Genomic DNA, 19,865 nt, shown 5'->3' with positions numbered 1-19,865 from the left:
AAAAGCAGACAAAAAATAAAGTTTAAAATCAGGAAGATCTAAACCACCTTGATTGTATGGGAGCTTCATCATTCCAGTCGCCCGTCTTGCCTTCTTATAAACCCATATGAAACTACTTAAAACTCCGTCAAGTTTCCTAAAAATAACATTTGGAAAACGTAACGGGATAGACCTAAAGAGATAAAGAAACTTAGGAAGTATTTTCATTTTAATCACATTGGATCTGCACAGTTTGCTTAGTGGGAGTTTATGCCACAGCTTCAATTGTTTAGTAACTTTAGTTAATAATGAGACATAGTTTAGGGAGTGTATAAGCTCAATTTTAGAAGAAATTTGTACCTCAAGATATGTGGCTTTCGGACATACCCCTTCAATCTCGTCCTCCGGTTGAAAACTAAGCAAAACCTGAGTTTTATTCCTGTTCAACTTATATCCAGAAAAGCATCCAAACTGTTTTGCCTCTCTATCTATATTATCTATAGCCTCCTTTGGTTTTACCGTGAAAATAGCTATATCATCGGCATATGCCGTAAGCTTCAGGGGGTGCTGTTCAATGGGCAGATCAAATTATTACTCAAAAGTGCCCGGATAAATGGCTCTATATAAAGAGCAAATAAAAGCAGGGAGAGAGGACAGCCTTGCCTCGTACCACACAGAATGGGAAAAGGAGTAGTTTGGACATTCGAATAGAGTAACTTAGCCATTGGATTATGATACATAGCCTCTACTAATTTTCGAAAACTTTCCTTGACCCCAAATGCAGTAAGTGTTGCCCAAAGATAATCCCAGGCCACCCGGTCAAATGCCTTTTCGGCATCCAATAAGACCATGCCCAATTCGATCCTTAACTTCCCAGCTACATCAAAAGCAGCTACTGCCGTATTTACATGGCCGGTGGTATCTTTCCCATGAATAAACCCATGTTGCTGGGGAGAAACCAGGCTGGCCATCAATGGAGCTAACCGGGTGGCCAATATCTTAGCAAACACCTTTGAATCTGTATTTATTAGTGAAATTGGGCGGTACGAGGCTCATTGTTCCAGGTCTTTATCTTTCTTCAAAAAGAAGATTATATTAGCCATATTCCATGAGTCAGGAACACGCCCTGTGTTCCCAACTTGAGAAATTACATCCCGCAGCACCGGGGCGAGAAGGTTCTTACAGCACTTATAAAGCTCCGTGGGGAGGGCATCATCCCCCACCGCCTTCCCTGATGTTAGCCCTCCGATTTCTTCCAAGACCTCTTTCCACTGTGATCTCCTGTTCTAATATAAGAGAATCTTCTTCAGTCAAAGTTGGTAGATTGCCCCCCTGTAAATAACTCTGCATATCAGTTAAGTCCTGCCCCAAATCTGTAGAATACAATTGTTGATAAAAAATAGAAAACTGATTTGCTATCTCCTGAGGGCATCTATTGAGGGCTCCTCCCTCTCCTTTTATAACCTTGATCTTAGTTTGGAGACGTTTATCCATGAGTTGATGGGCAAGGACTTTGCCAATCCTATCGCCATATTCATACTGTAAGGTCTTATGCTTGGTAAAGCACATTGTCACTTTTTCTTTTAAGACCCTATTTATCACAGCCTTCTCCTCCAGCAGCGAAATATAACAAAGATCTTGATCTGCCTTTTGGAAACGAACAGCTTCAGCATGTTGAAATTCACATATAATAAGCTTTTGATAAGCGTCTTTACTTTGCCTCTCCCGTTCCTTATTTTGTTGGTGAACAAACTGCTGAGTAACTCCACTAATAAATGCTTTCATAGCATCCCAAACAACCCAAAGCAGTGCTGATCCTATATTGTCACTGAGAAAATCCGGTTTTCTTTTTACCAATGAAAGCTGAAAACTCACAATCTGTTGCCAAATATCTTGGAAAAATAAATGAGCGAGCAGCTTTGATTACAGGTTTAACTCGAAAAGAGAGAATTATGGGATTATGATCTGATGTGATCCTAGGGCATATCTCCATATCAGCCCCTAATAAGATGGTATCTGAAACTCAGGCCATATCAATCCTCGAATACTGCTGATGAGGCACTGAGTAAAATGTATAGCCCGGCTTGTTAGGATACAAAACCCGCCAAGCATCTTGTAAAGCATATAGTCTCCCTAACTCTAGAATAGAAGCTATCACCTTCATCATTCTTGGAACATGCGGCTGGCTAGCGGAGTCTATACCGTAATTGATAACACAGTTAAAATCTCCCATCAAAACCATCTGTTCTTGCCATCCCACTAATTCTAAACAAATATCATCAAATATAGTCGGGTCATCAACATTCGGGCCATATAAAACACAAAAAACATATATAACAGTACTAATTTCAATTTGAGCTATGGCCCATCTTCCCCTTTGATCTGCTAGAACTTTATGAATCTGGCAATCTAATGTTTTTGATATTAGAATAGCAGCCCCCCGAATTGATACATTCTGAGAGGTACATACAACATTCCGAAGTCCCAGTTGTTCTAGAAGAATTCACATTAATACAAATGATAGTCACACAGTTTGCCACTTTGTCAATGCCAATTTGGCCTCCAGATCTGAAGCAAAAAAATATGGCTTTCCATCTTTGACAATTTTCAGCCTTGCGGGTTCCTGCAGAAACACTTGGGCTCCAGTGGCCTTAAGTGGATCAATAAGTTGCCTCATCTTCCACCTTTTTTCCATAGTAGTGCGGCTTAGGTCTGATCTAAAAAATATTGATAAAGAATCCACTGCCACTGGAGAATTAGGGCGAGCTTTAAAAGACAGTGTTTGTTTCAACAGAAAATTCCCCAAAAAAATCAAAATAGGGCGAGGATACCGGGGATTAGACCTTTGTATGGGTAAGGGTAGCCTGCGTGCCCTTTGGACTTGACAGTCCCAATCCCAATCCGATAGGTCGGGAAAAGCTTTTCGGAGGAGTTGGACCACAAAGGCGCGGGCATCTGCATCTTCCTTTCCCTCCGGGACCCCAAATAGTCTCAGATTATTTCGTCTTTGCCTGTTTTCCAGGTCCTCGATCTTAGCATGTCAGGCTTGGAGCTGTTGTTCATGAGACTGAACAGTCTGTGCAATTGTAGTGACTGATTCTTCTGCTTCCGTCACTCTGCTTTGTAGCTCCGTCACATCTTTCGTAATATTGGCCACTGTATTTGTTATCTCGTCTAGGGACATTTTAATACTTAGATAGTCCGCCCGGACCTGTGCATGGTGGCCCTGAGCCTCACATCGTTGTTCTTGCAGCGCCTGTAATATTGCCGCAAGTGAGGGTTCTCTCTCCGTGCAAAAATCTGCTCCTTTCCCAGCTCTCGGGCTGATGAAGCTGTTTGTGCATTATTGACCCCCTCCATACTGAGTGCAGTCGGGCTGTCTAGGCTATTTAGAGGATAGGTCAAAAGTACCTCTTGTTCGACTCCAGCCACATTCTTTTCATTGAGAGCTGTACTTTCTGTGCTTTGACTCTTGGCTGAGTTAGTGCCAGACAAGCGTGAAATCATCGCCTGACTTCCCCCTTAGCCAGTACCCATTTTCTTATTGGGCTGTTCTCAAATCCTCGTCGGGCACCGGAGCTAGTATAGGGACTCCCCCTTTGAGGGTCAACAGATTTCCCATGGATTTTGGTGATTTTAAGGACTTTTCCCTTTTTCTTTTGGCTTGTCACTAAAGTAATATGAACATTGCGCAGATCCTCTTGATTATTCTTTAAAGTTACGGCCTCCCCCGCCAGACCAGGTTTGTTTACATTTATCTTCATCTGGTTAGCCATCGCCTGTGATTGATCATATATACTACTCTGGTTACCTTGATTCAATTGTGTATCATTATTAGATTCAATCTCGAGACTGAAGACTTCCCCATTTTGGCTTATACTACTGGGACTTTCTGCATTATTTTCATTGTTACTGCCCGACTGGCTCATGATCGATATTTCTCCAGAATTATCCATTCCCTCAGTCAAACGCTCCCTTGCGCTTTGCAGGTCCAAGAGACAACTCCCGCCCGGCAGCAAATTCACCAATTTCTCCTTCCACCCTATCAACCAAGTTCTCCAGAGCCCTATTCTCAGGAGCATCCACCTCGCCTTCTTCAACAGTCGGGCTGCAAAGTAATGAGGTAAGCAGGATAGCATTTGCAGAAGCAGCGCGGAGCTCTCCTTCCGATATCAGCTCCGCCGCCTTACCTTCCTCAATGAGTCGTACTGTCGATCTGCCAGTTTTAATCAAGGCAGTTTTACCCCCGCTTTTCAGATTGTCCTCAGTCTGCGGGGGAGGTTGTATTCCTGCAAGGCGAGCAGCCTGAGTCGTCTTTCCTGCATTCTTCGGTGGCGCCATGCCCACCCTCGATTCTATATCCCAGGAAGGAAGACGTGACCAATCGACACCCAATTCCCAAGAGCAGCGGGAGTAGGATACGCAGCAGACTCTCCAGCAAGCCCATCCCGAAGCCCGCCAGAGATTGCAATTAGCTCCGAGCATCCGCGACGTCAGAGGCAAAGCAGAGGCAAAAACCACACAGCTCGCTGTTAGCGGCGAAATCAGCACCGGGATTTTCTAATCGGTAGGCCGCTCAGATCATATCAGTACACCAGTCGGGTGCTAGGAGTGCTGCGTGGCTGTGAGATGCGGCGGCACTAGTCTGCCATCTTCCTTCCCTTGACCATTCTTCACCTTTTGTAAGTCCTAGGTCAGCGCCTCATTAATGGCTGTGCTGTGCACCACCCCATTATGGGTTCAGACCAATCCTCACCTTGTGTAAGTCCCAAGCCAGCGCCTCATTAATGGCTGTGCTGTGCACCTCCCCCCTCTGTGTTCAGACAAATCTTCACCTTGTTTAAGTCCTGGACCAGCGCCTCATTAATGCCACCCTTTGCCACTCCCCCACCCTGGTCTCAGACCCCTCTCACCTTGTGTAAGTCTTGGACCAGCGTCTCATTAATAGCTGCCTATGCACCTCCCCAATCCTGGTCTCAGACCCCTCCTCACCGTGTGTAAGTCTTGGGCCAGCGTCTCATTAACGTATGCCTGTGCACATCCCCACCCTGGTCTCAGACCCCGCCTCACCTTGTGTAAGTCCTGGGCGCGCGCCTCATTAATGGCTGTACTTTGCACCTCTCCCCACCCTGGTCAGACCCCTCCTCACCTTCCTTAAGTCCTGGGCCATCGCCTCATTAATGGCTGTATTGTTCTCGTCCAGGAGTGTCCTTAGGGCTTGGAGCTGGGCCAGCCGGTACTCCAGGGGTCGGGTCTTGCGCAGTTTGAAGCTGGTCCTCAGACGGTCCACAATGTCCTTGAAGTTGGACATCCTGAAAACAAAAAGACAGCAGAGGGTCAAAGAGCCGCTTGTAGGACTGGCACTATCTGCTGCCTGTAGGGGCGCTGCAAGGTCGAACTGAGGTGCATTGGGAAAACTATGTGATCACATTAGTGGAATAACTGAGGGTGCTGTAGGCCAGACTTCAGTCAAGACTCAGTGGAGATGCTTTGGGCCACACAATGTGTTGAACTGTTGAGCTGTTTGTGGATCAGTGCTGGAGTCTCAGGCATACTGCAGGTGGAGAGTGAGGTGCATTGGTAGAGCTTTTTATAGGGCGGTGCTGGAATATCAGTCACTCTGGAGGTGAGAACTGAGGTGTATTCAGAGAGGTGTGAGGAGAGGCAGGAACTCGAACCCACACACATCTCATCTGATTACCGGGGGCTGTCCAGATATGAATAGCCACTAGAGAAGGCTTGAGTGCCTAGCCCTGGGTGAGCCAGGCAGGAAGCAGCTGTAAACTCCACATGATGCTAAAGTTCAAAGCATGCAAGGACGGACAAGGGATCTTCCATCTTTGACCTGAGACTGGTTTGGTGGATCACAGAAAGGAAGGTTTGCAAAAAGAAATTCCACATTCCTCTACATCGCACTGTTTCACACCCAATCTATATGTTATAAGTAATGATGTCTTATATAGGATTATCAAAGAGTGAATGTAGCCACATTGTACGTTCTTTTGGACAAAGCACACAGCCTATTTGACGTCATTTGAAGACGGGGCTCATATGGGCTTGAAAGTTAGTGAGGTATTCCATGCTTGCAAACTTAGTAATTCCTTAAACTATAGCTTTCCCTGCAGTAGGGGGGTCCATCTTACAAGAGGGGGGGGGGGGGGGGGCTCTACTCCAGACATTCAGTATACTGCGGTAGGATAAAAATGGAGTAACTTCTAAAATCTAAATCTCAATCTGAAATCTAAAACAATGAATGTGCACATTCAGAGGCTATCCGGAACAAATGGCTTGCACCCGGATGTCGTGGACCACTCAAGGATGCTCCTGGACACAGACGGGCCGATTCCAGGTCAGGCCACTTCTCCAGGACTTGCGTGATCCTGGAAGTGTCGACAGTCCTTTTAACGATGGCTGCCGCTGTCTTTGGAAACAGGAACCAGAGATGTGTGCAGGCTCACTGAACTGCCAAGTGACTCCTCTCTCGGTTTTCACTTTAACGAGGTTAGATAGTCCATCTTGGAGGCGCTATAAGGCAGAGATCTAGCTCTGGCAGCAGATGTATCCCAAATAATAAATATGGCGTTTAAGCAATGCTGTAAATTTACATAAAAAAGATGCAATTTGTGAGACTTGGTACCCGTCGTCTCGGGGCAGCCACAAGGTCCTGGGCTCCAATGGTGACATTTCCAGTCCTTTGCCACTGTTGTTGGGGTCACAGAGTACTGTTGCTCCCCAAGGGGGTCACTGAGTATTATTGCTTGACGCTCTCAGGGTGGGGAAGGAGAGCAGCTAAAGGCTTATTTCAGGAGGTGAGGACAGACAGACACTTCGGAACACAGCAACACACAACACCCTTTAATAAACGAATGTCCAGTCAGTTCATCAGTTTATAAAATTAAAAGTACTGCCACACACACACAACTGAATCCGATATGTAAGAGAACGAAGAGAAAGCTCCTTCCAGCAAGAGATCTGACCCCAGACACGATCATGGTGCTAATGCTGTAGTGCCTGTTCATCTTGGAGTGATGTCATCACTGATGTCATTTAACATGTCGTAGATGATGCAATATGTCAGGTCATAAGCAGTGCATGGATGGGGCGCAAGTTTTAGTTAGTGCACTGTATTATAACTGTCGAATTTCAGTATTTTTTCTGTTTTAAAATGTTACTATGTGTGTGACTTTGTCACCTGACTACAGCAACACTTTAACGTAAGTGTCTTTCCATTAAATGTCTGTAAATTAAGATTTAAAGATCATGTTAACCTTTGTTTTTTCAGTGAAATTCTGGGATTGTGTTGAATTTATTTTAAAGTGTTTTTTCCATGTCTAACCATAATAACACTTTAACCTTTGTTTCATTTTTAGTGAATTTATGTTTAAAAAAAAAATCGTATTCAGGCAACTCCTCGCTGTGCTCAGCTTTCGGCCGTGCATAGCAGCAGGATTGGCCGCAGGACTTAGTGCCCAGCAGGGCCATCCACCCAACACCCCACGCCCATTGTGCAGGGCATTTTAATCCAGCTAGTCCTCCTCGATTACACATAACCTGCAGATCGGTGTAGAAGAGATTGGATGCATATTTGTATTTCATTTTTCGTTTTTTATTGTTTTAACATCTTTTGGTTTTATATATTTATGCATTTATTTTTTACAGTTGAGAACTTCTTTATTTTATTCTTTTTTGCACAACACTTTGGGGCAGCTTTACAAGTCCCTTGCGCCACTTTTGCGTCACTTTTCCCATGTTAAAAGTGACAGCAAAGTGGCGCAAGGGGCTTCTAAATCTGCCCCTTTGTTTTTTGTGTGAAGATGGTCTTCCGTGGCCCTTGAATATATTCTTTAATTAACTTCACTATTTTACCAGCACCTGCAGTACATTCCAAAACGTTGCACCTTGTCATCATTTACTTCCTATTCTTCATGCAGCACTTCCTGTGCAGCAGCTGGATCTTCTTCTACAGCTCACCTCTCCGGCATCCCTGCATGAGCTCTGCTGTTGAGTTGCATAGCCCAGGGAATATTGTCCTGGCTTTCCTTTATGCAGCACCTACTTCTACAAAGTACACGCCACGTCTTGTGCATGGCACAGATTTACTTCGATTTCATTCTACGCAGCGTAGCAAGGGTAGTAGCTGAGGTGCGTTGCATGAAAAGGAGCGCTATTTACAAACATATGACGCAGTTCAGCTCCCTCCTGAGGGCCGCCAGCTCCCATGCAGGCGGCCTCGCGCAACGGCGCCTTAAGGTCAAGGTAGTTATTCTTTGATGCTTAGTTCTCTTTGCATGTGCATGTATACTGCGCACACATACAAAGAGGAAGTAACACGGAGAAATAAAGATATTTCTCCTTTTTACGCCTGCCTCAGGTAGGCACACTACTTTGGTACAAACCCATGTTTACACACCTTTGTAAATATGGGTTTGCATCAAAATACATGGGTGGATACACGGGAACATATTCTACCCATGTAACATTCATATGACGCAAAGTAAAGCAATGCAGCGCTATGCTTTGCGTTACTTTTAAAAAAATTACAAAGGCACTTAAATTGAGATTTGCAAGTCTTTGTAAATCCCGGTTGGAAATGGCCCTTTCTGCAGGGTCACCCCCATACCTTTTGCCTTTCCTCATTCTCTTTTTCTTATTTTGTTTTTGCTGGCATTAGAATTCTAAGCACTTTACCACTGTTAACTGGTGCTAAAGTGCATGTGCCATGTATTTATAAGGCAGGACGTGCACTTTTAAGTATTACATTTCCTTGCAGTGAAAAACTCCCAATTTTGTTTTTCAGTACTGCAAGGCATATCTCTCCAATTGGATAACATAGGGATTGAATTATTACATCTTTTAAGTGTAATTCCCAAATGTGAACAAATAGGCTTTCCATGTATAGTGTCAATGAACTCACAATTTAAAACCACAACTTATGATGAAGTTGCATTTTAAATTCCAGTTTAGGCACTGCCCCTTTATAACGTTGCCATTTACTTACCTTAGCCATGTGGGGCCTACTGCCTGTCTCTGGAATACACGCCTGGGGTGGGTGACAGCTGGCTTTCTGCATTACCTCTAGACATTCTCACACAAACGAAGGGCTAGTGTGCATGAGTGGTCATCTGTATGTGGTTGAACCATTTTGAGCAGGGTGGGAGGGAGGAGCTGACACTTACACCTGACAGGGATGTGTCCTGTCCCCACACAAAAAATTGATTAACCTCCTGTAGTGTGCCTGGAGCAAGGGCAGGAAGAGAAAGGCTCTGTGCACTTCAAAGCTTTCTTTGAAGTGTCCCCCACTTCAAAGGCACCACTGGGTATAAGTACTGGCACTACCAAATCATACACTTCTCAACTTGAGACTACTTTGCCAGGAAGAAGAACTGCTCTGCTGCTGTACGGACTGCCACTCTGCTGGACTGCTGCTTAGCTGGACTGTACCTTGCTGTACTCTTGCTTTGCTGAGCTGCCCTGCTGCCTTCTGTTCTCCTGGCTGGGTGAAAAGAACTGGACGTGTATCACTTGAACCCAAAGTAACTCCGAGGGCTTCCTGGCTTGCCTCCTATTCCAAGTCTCAGGGTTATCAAGGACGTCAACTACCTACATCTGCACCTGGACTTTGCAAGCTGTGAGTCTGACCTGCCAGGTGGTGCTACCCCAGTCCTGGACCCTTGGAAGTGAAGCCTAAGGTGCCTCTTCAACCAGAACCCACGCATCCTCATCGGAGCTGGCACATCTTGGCCTTTGCATGAGTCAGAACCAGAGCATCTGCATTGTTGCAGGGAGTGGACCAACGCATCGCATCCGGAAGCAGCGCTTGCACTCAGAACTGACGCATTACCGCAATTGCATGGAGAAAATCGACGCATCTCGTCCACTGCATGGCTCGAAACGGACGCATTCTCGTCGATGAAGACGCGTCCTGGATCAAGGTACTTTGGTTCAGTGGGCCCAAGTGAGTCTCTGTATCCGGCCCATGGTCCATTGTGGTCGGCCTGAACTTTTGACTTTGCCCCAGTCTAGCGAGTCCAGAAAACCCATTTTAAGAGCTTATTGCTTCTAAGCGCTATTTTGACATTTATTCTTTTGTCGTTTTCGTCTTGGTTTATTTATAATATAATAATCTATTTTTCTAACCTGGTGTGGAGTCTTTTTCTGGTGTTTTCATTGTGTCATTGTATGAAGTGTTGCACAAATACTTTTCACATTGCCTCTACAAGTTGATCATTCATTCATTCATTCTTGGTTTAAGCCTGACTACTCTGTGCCAAGCTACCAGAGGGTGAGCACAGGATTATTTAAGGTGTGTCGTGACTTACCCTAGGATTGTGATTCCTGCTTGCATAGGGTGCATACATCAACCAACCTGAAACCCAATTTCTGAGCATCCCCAAATAGATTTTGCGTTGGGTTGCGCCAAAAAAGTGACACAACCCGGATGCAAAATCTTAGCAAATCTGGGTCATATGTTTTTGTACCATGGTAGAAGTGCAAAAAAATAGACACCAGTGATTCCTTTTCAGGCCTCGCTAGTTTTAGTGCTGTAGAACTGAATGGGAACATATTAAATGTTATTATCTTCATATGGTGCACCTCTGATAGGTTTGGTAGATAATATGCTTACCATTTGCTGGCGTCATCTTTTGTCAGAGGACATGATGGTTACACATTGCATTTACAGTAAACTGTTTCTTTTAAACACCATTCTAGTAACAGTGGTCAAGAAAAATATTTGAGGATCTTTTCAAAGTGTGTGGGCTAATTTTTTTAGCAGTGTCTCCTGAGTGGCCAATCTAATGGCAGCTTTATGTTTTTTAACCTCCTATAAGGTACTGCAGTACTTCCCCAGGACTCATAGATGCAATAAGCAGGTACAGTGGGAATCCCGTGTAGGTTTTACTTCCATTTCTGTGTCCTGCTAGAGTACCATAGGACCCAGAACTTCGAAATCAAAGTTGTGTTTACTATGAAGAGGTTGTTTTTGTTTGTACTTTAAGCCTTGAGAAACAAGCAAAATGTATTGGGTTTTTGTGAAATTTCTGAATTTGTTGGTGTTGTGTTACTGCAGTACTTGAAAGCAGTACCGCAGTACCTGTGACTTATAATAAAAGCACATCTGACTGCCTGATACCATTGGCTTATATCGCTGTATGTACTAATGAAGTTACTTCTCATTGGTTCATAAAAGTGTCATAAAGCATGTTTAACTAGTTGCTTCCTCTTGGCCACCATTTTACATCTGTCCTTTAAGTGCACACCAGTGACTCTGTGTCTTACTTTTTTTGTGAGTGCTTTTTTTTATTTGGGTTAGTAAAGACAGGAATGAATCTGTTGTGCGGTATGTTTTTAATATTGCTGTCAGGGTAGGGGTTGAGATTTCTGCTCAAATCACTACATGTAAATTATCTAACAGAGATTTTAGTAGGGGCACCGGAAGAATATATAGCTTTGGCACCAGTGGGATGCACAAGCATTTAGGGCCACACGTTTTAGCGGTCGCAAACAGAGAATCGGGCCATTTGAGACTGCTAAAGAGTCATTTAGCATGTACTAACTCTATTTTACGAGTCGATAACCTATTACTGTCTCAAAAAATATGATTTGTGAAGGGCGTGCCTTCCTTATAGTGAGTCACAAGGGCATGTATGAATGTTTCACGACCGGAATGCGGTGGCAAAACATTCATATTTTACCAACTCCTTAAAGCGGTGGTAATACATTCAAATACTGGAAGAGGTCCCCAAGGGTTCCCTTCCCTTTCGAGAATGTGGGCGCCAACATTTTTATTAAGAGCAGGCAGTGGTTCCACAGACCACTGCCTACGCTTCAAAAATAAAAAGGTAGCTTTTCATTTTTATTTGGGAAATGTAGCCGGTTTTCCTATAAGTACATGTGGCCCTTAAATGTCTGTCATCTAAAAGAATTTGCATCAGCCAAGTCTTGTTGAATAGACCAAGGTGGACAATCCATGGTTGCTTTATCTTTGATGCCACAGGAGCTGTTAACACCTGCATCCATTATGCCGAAAATAAATTTAAGAGCTGTGATGAATGACATTGATGAACTCTATGCCACCATGGACTTCTATTGCATTGTTTATGCAAAAATGTTTTTGGCCAGTGAATAGAGTGCCAATACAAGACAACAATTGATCACTGCTAACAGCAACGCATGCAAAAACAAAAATTCTGTTCTGAGGTCCGGATTTTTTCCTGTTTTTGTTCTACTCCAAACATTTTAATCTACAGCAAAAAGATTATCAAAAATGTCAAAAAACACAAGAATATTACAAACAAATCCCCTGGTACTTTTTAGAACCATCTTTACTGGTTCAAAAATAGAAAACTATTTATAATTTTTGTTATGTTTGTCTTTAATGTTATTATAGCTTTACAGACCACCATAGCAGGCTATTCTGGCCAATAAAGGCCCAGTCTACTATTATAGACTCAACCTAAACCAGGAAAATGTATAAGAAGGCAGTAGCCCTTTAATGGACAGAACAGCCAGCTACAGCCAGATGCGTACCAGGCTATACAAACCGCTAAAGGCCCAGCCAGGTGTTTCAGAGCTGCGAGAAAAATGAATGTCTGTAACACGCGGGTGGAACGTTATTGGCAGCAGTATCCGCTACAGCGGGTTACAATGCCATTATAACATTCTACGCCCTGAGGGAACAATGTCCTAATTCACCCTTGTTACTAATTGTAGCAAATTATAGCAGCCATTTACTTTTAAATAAAGTTCCAGAATTACAGGCCCAAGCGAAGTCAAAAGAGCCAAGAAAACTCAGAAGCTCTATCAGATAGTACTTCCTCTAACAACCTGATGAAATAGAGGCCCCTGGATAAATTCCATAACGTCATTTCCTCAATGTAGGCCGTATAATGTTATGTCTGGCGTTCACGGAAAGGAAAATAAAATTTGACCTTTACATCTTCTGAGAAAAGTTCTGGGCGGTTGTGACCAGTAGCTTTTTTGTTTTCAAAAACAAACTCTTGTTTTTGGATTTTCTTGTGGTAAAAGAAGAAACTCTGTAAAATGTTGATAGCTAACCATCATGTCTCACAGTTCTGCCTGTCAGTGTTTTACCAAAATTGCAATTAATTGCAATGAAAGTAGTTTTTCTTAATGTGGACAGATATCCTTGGTGTCAAGACGCATTTCTAAATTTTGTGGATGGGCTATGTGTTAAGGTGACAGAGTAAAGTATTCGATCGCAGGAATTAAACCATTCATTGAAGTTTAAATTAAGACCACAGATGTTTCAGGAGACAAAGGGCTTTCTAACCCTCGCAGCTCTGAGATGTTTGTTTCATTACTCTTAATTTACTTCTCATACGTTTTTCAAATTTTTTATGTATGCTGCACTGTACAGCACACACCCAAAGAGGGAAAGTGTTAATGGCATCCTAAGCATAATATTTTATCCTGGAAGAGTGCTCTTCCATTACAAACATTATGGTACAGATCCCTTTGCACTGTTGTGCAAAGGTGTGTGCGCAGCACTGGTCAGCCTGATTCTGCACCCGCGCTATCTTAGTAGATATGACATATTCCTGCTCTCTCAATCTCTGTTTAAGAACAATCTACTGAATTGTTTAATAACCAAGCATTGCACATCATGGGATAGCCATTTCTCCCTCACTATTAACCAGATCTTTTTACTTTTTGTAGAGTTTTTCATTTCTAAAATATTTTTAAAAAAGTCAATTTTACTCTTTTGAAGACCACTGCTTTCAGTATATGTACGTTCATTAAGTATATTCTCTTCTATAGTATATGTTGTTACTAATATTAGTTGTAAACAGACATACAAAATGTACTATTTACATATTCAGAATATATCTCTGTACTGTCAACACTGGAAAAACTGTAATTACCATAAACAAATTCAAAAACATTCAGACAATGTTTAAAACAACATTTATTAGTTGGTTAGTAAACCTCCACAAATGCTATCATTTGAACAGGATAGACAATATTTATTTTTGTTCTCAGTGAGGCTGTTTTACCTATTTCACCACGTGTGATTAATCATATACCTTCAGCACTCCAGACACTTCAGAGAAATGTTTGCTCAAATGGAACTGTGATGAAAAAAATCCTTAGGATTATAAAAATCTGTAAAAGGTGCACATGTTAAAGTGTCAAATGTAAAGAGAAGATATATCGTTTACTGCATTGCGGACATCATTTTCTCTGCAAGTTTATCAATTAGTACTTAGAAAAGGAGAGGACATCTTAAAGAAATTGCTCACTGCTCTAAAGTACTAGTAAACAGTAATTATTCTCTTTGCTGAAAAAAATCTAGTAGCCGACACTGACTGTCACACTTCATGGGCCAAATGACAACATATACTCAAAACATTAACAAAATCTATATATCTCTGAAATCAGATCTAATACACTATATGTTATATTTTCTCAAACGATGGTTCCAGAAAACATAGAAATTCGTTTTCTAATCCTTTGGCAACCTCTCCTTGAATGTCAGAAAAGTATCTTTGCATTCAGTCCAACCTGATCTATTTCTCAAATACACAGTGGACCGTTTGTCTGATATAAGAGTAGAAGGGCCAGCATGGAAACTGTTGCAGTCTTTTTTAACCGACAGATCACAAACTGTGGATCTGGACGGTAATAGTTCCAAACCTTTCTCCCTTCCATGAGGGGTGCCACAGGGCTCGTGCCTAAGCCTGACGCTTTTCAATATCCATGTGGCACCCCTGGCTGGAGTCATTAGATCTTTTAGTTTCCAACTCACCTCCTACACTGATGACACTCAAATAGTGCTATCACTGATGGAAAGGAGGGAAATGGAAACCGGGGCAGGTTTCCATGACTGTATGGGAGCCATCTCACATTGGATGGCCTCTTATTGCCTAAAACTGAACTCCACCAAGACTGAGGTCATAAAGTTCGACAACAATCCACGTGTGTGGACATCGGACTGGTGGCCAGAAGATCTTGGTGTATGCCCCCCCACAAGGAAAGCAAAAAACCTGGGGGTACTGCTGGACAATAAGCTCACCATGAGTGACCAAATAAGCATGGTGATCTCAGCTTGCTTTCTAGTCTTGAGGATTATAAGGAATATTAAGTTCTTCCTGTCTGAAAATAGCCTCAAGACAGTGATTACGGCTCTTATAATGTTGCGTCTGGATTACTGCAATGGCCTTTATCTCAAAAAAAAAATCAGTTATAACCAATGTCAGTTCTTGGTGACAATTCACACATTCATGGTCCTAGTAATCATTAATTGCAAACAAATCATCAAGAGGAATGCATTAATTTTCTAGAATATCTAGAACAACCTTGACAAATTCTGTTCACCCTGTGCAAACGTCGAAAAATACCCGTCACAGAATAAGACGCATGATTTTAAGCTTGCACTGTCCTCAGTAAAGTTGACAGTACTCTACACAGTGTTTTATCAGTGTTCTCCTCAGTTTTATGAATAAGTTAAGTAAACTGAAAAATAACATCTACAATTACATTACAGTAGCAGTTTACTCTATTTAAATTAGAAAACTGAGATACTACCATAACCTTTACTTTATCCGCTTTAAACTTTATGTTGATGCATACCACATCATGGACCAGGGAAGGGCATTGTCTGCAGTTAAGGTAACACTTGTGTCTGTTAATATGGAAAAAGTTGATGCTGACATGAAAACGATACATTCATTTATGTGAATTGAGATTGCGTCTTTATTAATGAATTCACCTGTTGTGAACTCCACATCAACCCCAACTTGCAAATACGTAATCAGGCCAGCACTAAGACCTAGGCCCAAGGTTTTTGATTGATAGGTTACAGGTGGGGTGGCACGTACCTGGCAGACAAATAGACAAACAGGAAACCTTTGATCAATCCCACAGATAGGCGCAGCGACACTATAATGCCCAATAAATCACACATGACCAGGGTGAGGGTGAGGGGGGGCATGCACGTTCTTAAAACACCATAAAGTACGATGCCACATAAGTTAGAAGCATGTAACCAAATATAACACAACACACGCAGTGATCACACGCTCCTCATGACGGACATGTTACCCACTGGCCGGACTGTGTCATGCAAGGTCGAGGCCCACCTGTATTATCCATTAAACCATTATTTTTTTACTCTAAAGGGAGCAACTTACATTCTTTACCAACCAAGGATTGGCGGAAACGTTTTATTGCCTATGATGAAATGTACTTAGGAGAGCCACAGATCGATTGTAACTGTTCGCCTAGCCGCCATGTGTATTGCTCCTGTTTTGTTATGGTGCTTCTTGTATTTTTAAAGGTATTTCATGTTCAAGAAACATGTCCATATGTTAATCCTGTTCACTCTTATATTTATGGTTCATTAATGCAAAGCCTTCGTTATACGGGTGAGCACTGTAAGGAAATTTTGTAAGCTTGTACTGCACTGCTCATAGTGGGTTTAGTATAAAAATGTGTACCTACGTTTGCATAGTTTAACAATATGAGGCTACATATAATGCTCCCAGAGTGCTCTCTGATAAGATGCAAACAACTGCAGAAGTTTGAAAGCAAGATTGGTGATTACTTGCTTTCAAAATAAAATGTTAAAAAAATGCAACTAGGAAAAAACGTTTTATTAAACTACTGTAAAATATTAGGTACCATTTCTGTGAAGCATCATTTAGTAAAATGTGTTGATGCATGCTAGTATTTCCAATAAATATTCATAATGGAAAATCAGTGTATGCAGTTTCAATAAGATTGTGGGAAACATGAACATAAACAAACACTGGTTAATCCAAACCTATTTAGGGGCCCAATTCTTAAAAGCCCTTAACTCAGGTTCAGCTCCAATTTCTCCCTCAGGATGTTAGAGAGGAAAGTAAAGATGGCTCGAGATGCAGTGTTTTGCAGCTGACTGACACACAATTCCAACCCCTGCTAACTTTGTTCTGCATGATACATAATGAGATTCCAGAGACTTTTGTATAAAAGCAGGGACAAGCAAATTCATTTTTAGTCTGGATGTTCTTCCCTCACCTACTGCAGTCATCATGCCAACCACCAAAACCTAAAACTGTACAGATGTCTAGACCTTAAATAATTTCCAATACTTTTTAGGCCTTATTTCAGACTTTGGTTTGTATGTCTTCATGCGTTACTGACTACTCCTCATACCTTTCTGGGACTTGAACCAACGTTTCCAATTGTTCAGATGTAGTAGTTACTCATGTTTTTTATTGAACATTTATATGAGTTTTAAGTTGACATATGGTGGTCAGGCAATACATTACAACAATACATACTTCCCCGCTCCCCCTCCACCCTGAAAATACATGTTGCACACATAGTTTACTAAGGCAAGTCTTTCTGCTGCATGCTACAGATTTGGGTAACTGGGTGTCCACCTTTTCCCTTGGGCCTTCGTCTGCTCGGTTGAATCTACCCTAATCCTCTTTCTCATTTCTCGTGTGAGACCTCTGTAACCCTAGCTCCCTGTGGACCAGCCTCCCCTTACATTTTGCGCCATCCCCTTCGATCATTATTTTCTCTTGCCTACAAAATTCTTTCCCAAAGCCCAGTCTTACAGCCTTGGGCATATTGTGCTGGGCCCCTTCCGGGCAATTTCCCTCTTTCCCAGTACAAATCTTAGATTAATCAGTATTCGCTTATATGACATTGTGCATAAGTCCCTCCATATTACTATTATTACAAGGGATACTTGAGCATCAATATGTACTCCAGTGGTGTCTTCTAGTTTGTGTACCACTCCAACCAAATAGAATTGGAGTTTAGGGCATTCCCATATTGTGAGGAGGAGGAGGGTGCACTTCTGACCACACTTTGCATGCACTGAGCATCTCTGGCCCTACCTATTGTGTGCAGCAGGGCTCGGGTACAGTATATTCTATGCAGGATTTTTAATTGGAGTTGGCCGAAGCTCGCCTTTACGGCCACTTCTCTTGGGAATTGTAATGTCTCTTTCCTTCAACTCCCCCTATGTTGCTGTGCAAATGTACCCGCAGCTGGCCTACTTCGCCCTGTGTGTTCCTCATCAATGTGTTGTACATGAGATAGAATGTCTTTATCTCTATCATCACTAGGGTGTAATCTTCTTTGGTTTCCTCTCTCAGTGGATCCTTGTGTGTAACACAAGGCGTAATTGTAAGTATTTAAATATATGCGTTGTTGCCATTTCATACTTGATCCATAGCTGCTCAAATGGCACTATAACATTTGTGTCAATGCATCATCTAGTGTGGACAGGCCAATATATCATCGTCTCACAGTGCCAAGTCTTGTGTCCAGCCACTATGGGGCCTTTGGTGTTAGTCTATTCTCATGTGCCAGTTCTCTGTTTAGCTTATGCCATAAGCTATGACTGTTGCGGTTGCCAGTGGTATGTTGGCCTCCATACACCACAAGTGCATGAAGGCATCCTTTCTTGCCCATTCTGGCCCGATCACTCTGAAATGCTGGGTCATCTAGTGGTGCGTATGTACATTTGCCGCTCTGTAGTATTTACAAATGTTGAGAAGCTCTACGCCCCCTTCGTATACAGATCTGTGGAGGGTGGGCATAGCTACCCATAGTGAACCCTTCAACAAGAGTAGGGATCTTAATAATCTATTTATTGTAAGGAAGAACTCATCGGAGAGGGTGTACGGGCTGTTTTGTGTTCTATAGCCTTTTCCAGCCTATGGAGGAGAGGAGCTAAATTCTCTTCATAGTGAGTTCTCTTGTCTTTAGATATCCATAGCCCCAGATCAAGGTAGCAACCCTTAGTGGTAAGGGCAGGCCTCCTTCTATTGCCCAACTTCCAGTTGGGGATATCAGGGATTTCGCCCAGTTTATTCCTAGCCCATATACTGAAAAGATCTCCCTAAGCCTTAACAGGGAGGAATCTGGTTCTGCCAACTAGAACATGATATCATCTGCATATAGAGATATTCATTCCTCCCATGGGTCGTCCCATTGCCAGCCCCATACCTAGGCACCAGCCTGTATCCATTCAGCCAAAGCCTCTATCGCAACAGCTAATAGCATCGGTAACAGGGGGAATCCTTGTCTTGTGCCCGTCTTTATGGTGAATTTCCTGGAGAGGACCCTAGGGTCTGTATAAAGTAGTTGAATCCATTTAAAAAATGTAGGTCCGATCCCCATTTTATCCATGATTAAAAACAGGAAAGGTCATTCTAATGAGTCGAACACCTTTTTTGCATCCAGCGATACCAGCTAGTGGTGCCTTCATCCCCTCCACAGCTGTGATATTATTATAAAGGCAGCAAAGGTTTAGCTTGGTAGATCTATGTGGCATGAATTTAAGGATTGTGCGCTGCGAAGGAAATGCGTTGGGCACACTCACAGTGGTAGTTCTCTTAGTTCAAATGAGAGAAACATTGGACGAGTTGATTAATCTCTTTCCTGGCACTGCCTTTGTTTATTCCAACATATGTCAAAGGCAAAAGCGGCAGTAGTCCAACCAATTTTGTACAAAGATTGAGAAATCTCAGAAACATGTCAGTAAAGTAATTTCTGCATATCTTTGTGACTACTCTGAAGGGAGGATGGCAGAAACATGGACTTGGACAACAAAGGACAGGGGTGAGAGAGGCAAGGGCAGGAGCAGCAAACTAACCACTAAGGGCAAGTGGGAGCGGCAGAAGCAGCACAACAGACCACATCGAGCTGAAGGGAGAGACGAGAGGCACAAACCTAGACAACATAGCATAGGGTGAGGGGGAGCAGGGGCAGCAAGCTTACCATGGACTGCAAGTTGGTAGGGCAGTGGCAGCACAACGGACCACACAGATGACTTAGTGTCCGCCACCCCCCTCCCCTTTAACCTTTTTCTATCACTGTTACTCAACACTCTGTCCAGAAACATGACTAAGAACTGCAATATG

General features: G+C 42.7%; 1 pseudogene across 1 annotated transcript in view; it reads right to left on the bottom strand.

Annotated features, from left to right (window-relative positions):
* The window catches only part of LOC146839544 (aldehyde dehydrogenase family 3 member B1-like), a 386,047-nt pseudogene that overhangs the window by 239,702 nt on the left and 126,480 nt on the right, over positions 1-19,865 (bottom strand). The window contains exon 2 of the transcript XR_014981105.1: positions 5,129-5,291. The product of XR_014981105.1 is annotated as an aldehyde dehydrogenase family 3 member B1-like (transcript). The remainder of the gene's footprint in view (positions 1-5,128; positions 5,292-19,865) is intronic.

The sequence above is a fragment of the Triturus cristatus genome, chromosome 4_1 (assembly GCF_964204655.1).
Source record: "Triturus cristatus chromosome 4_1, aTriCri1.1, whole genome shotgun sequence".
Classification (NCBI taxonomy): domain Eukaryota; kingdom Metazoa; phylum Chordata; class Amphibia; order Caudata; family Salamandridae; genus Triturus; species Triturus cristatus.
Note: the sequence above shows the minus strand (reverse complement) of the source record. Positions and strands in the feature narration are given on the sequence as shown.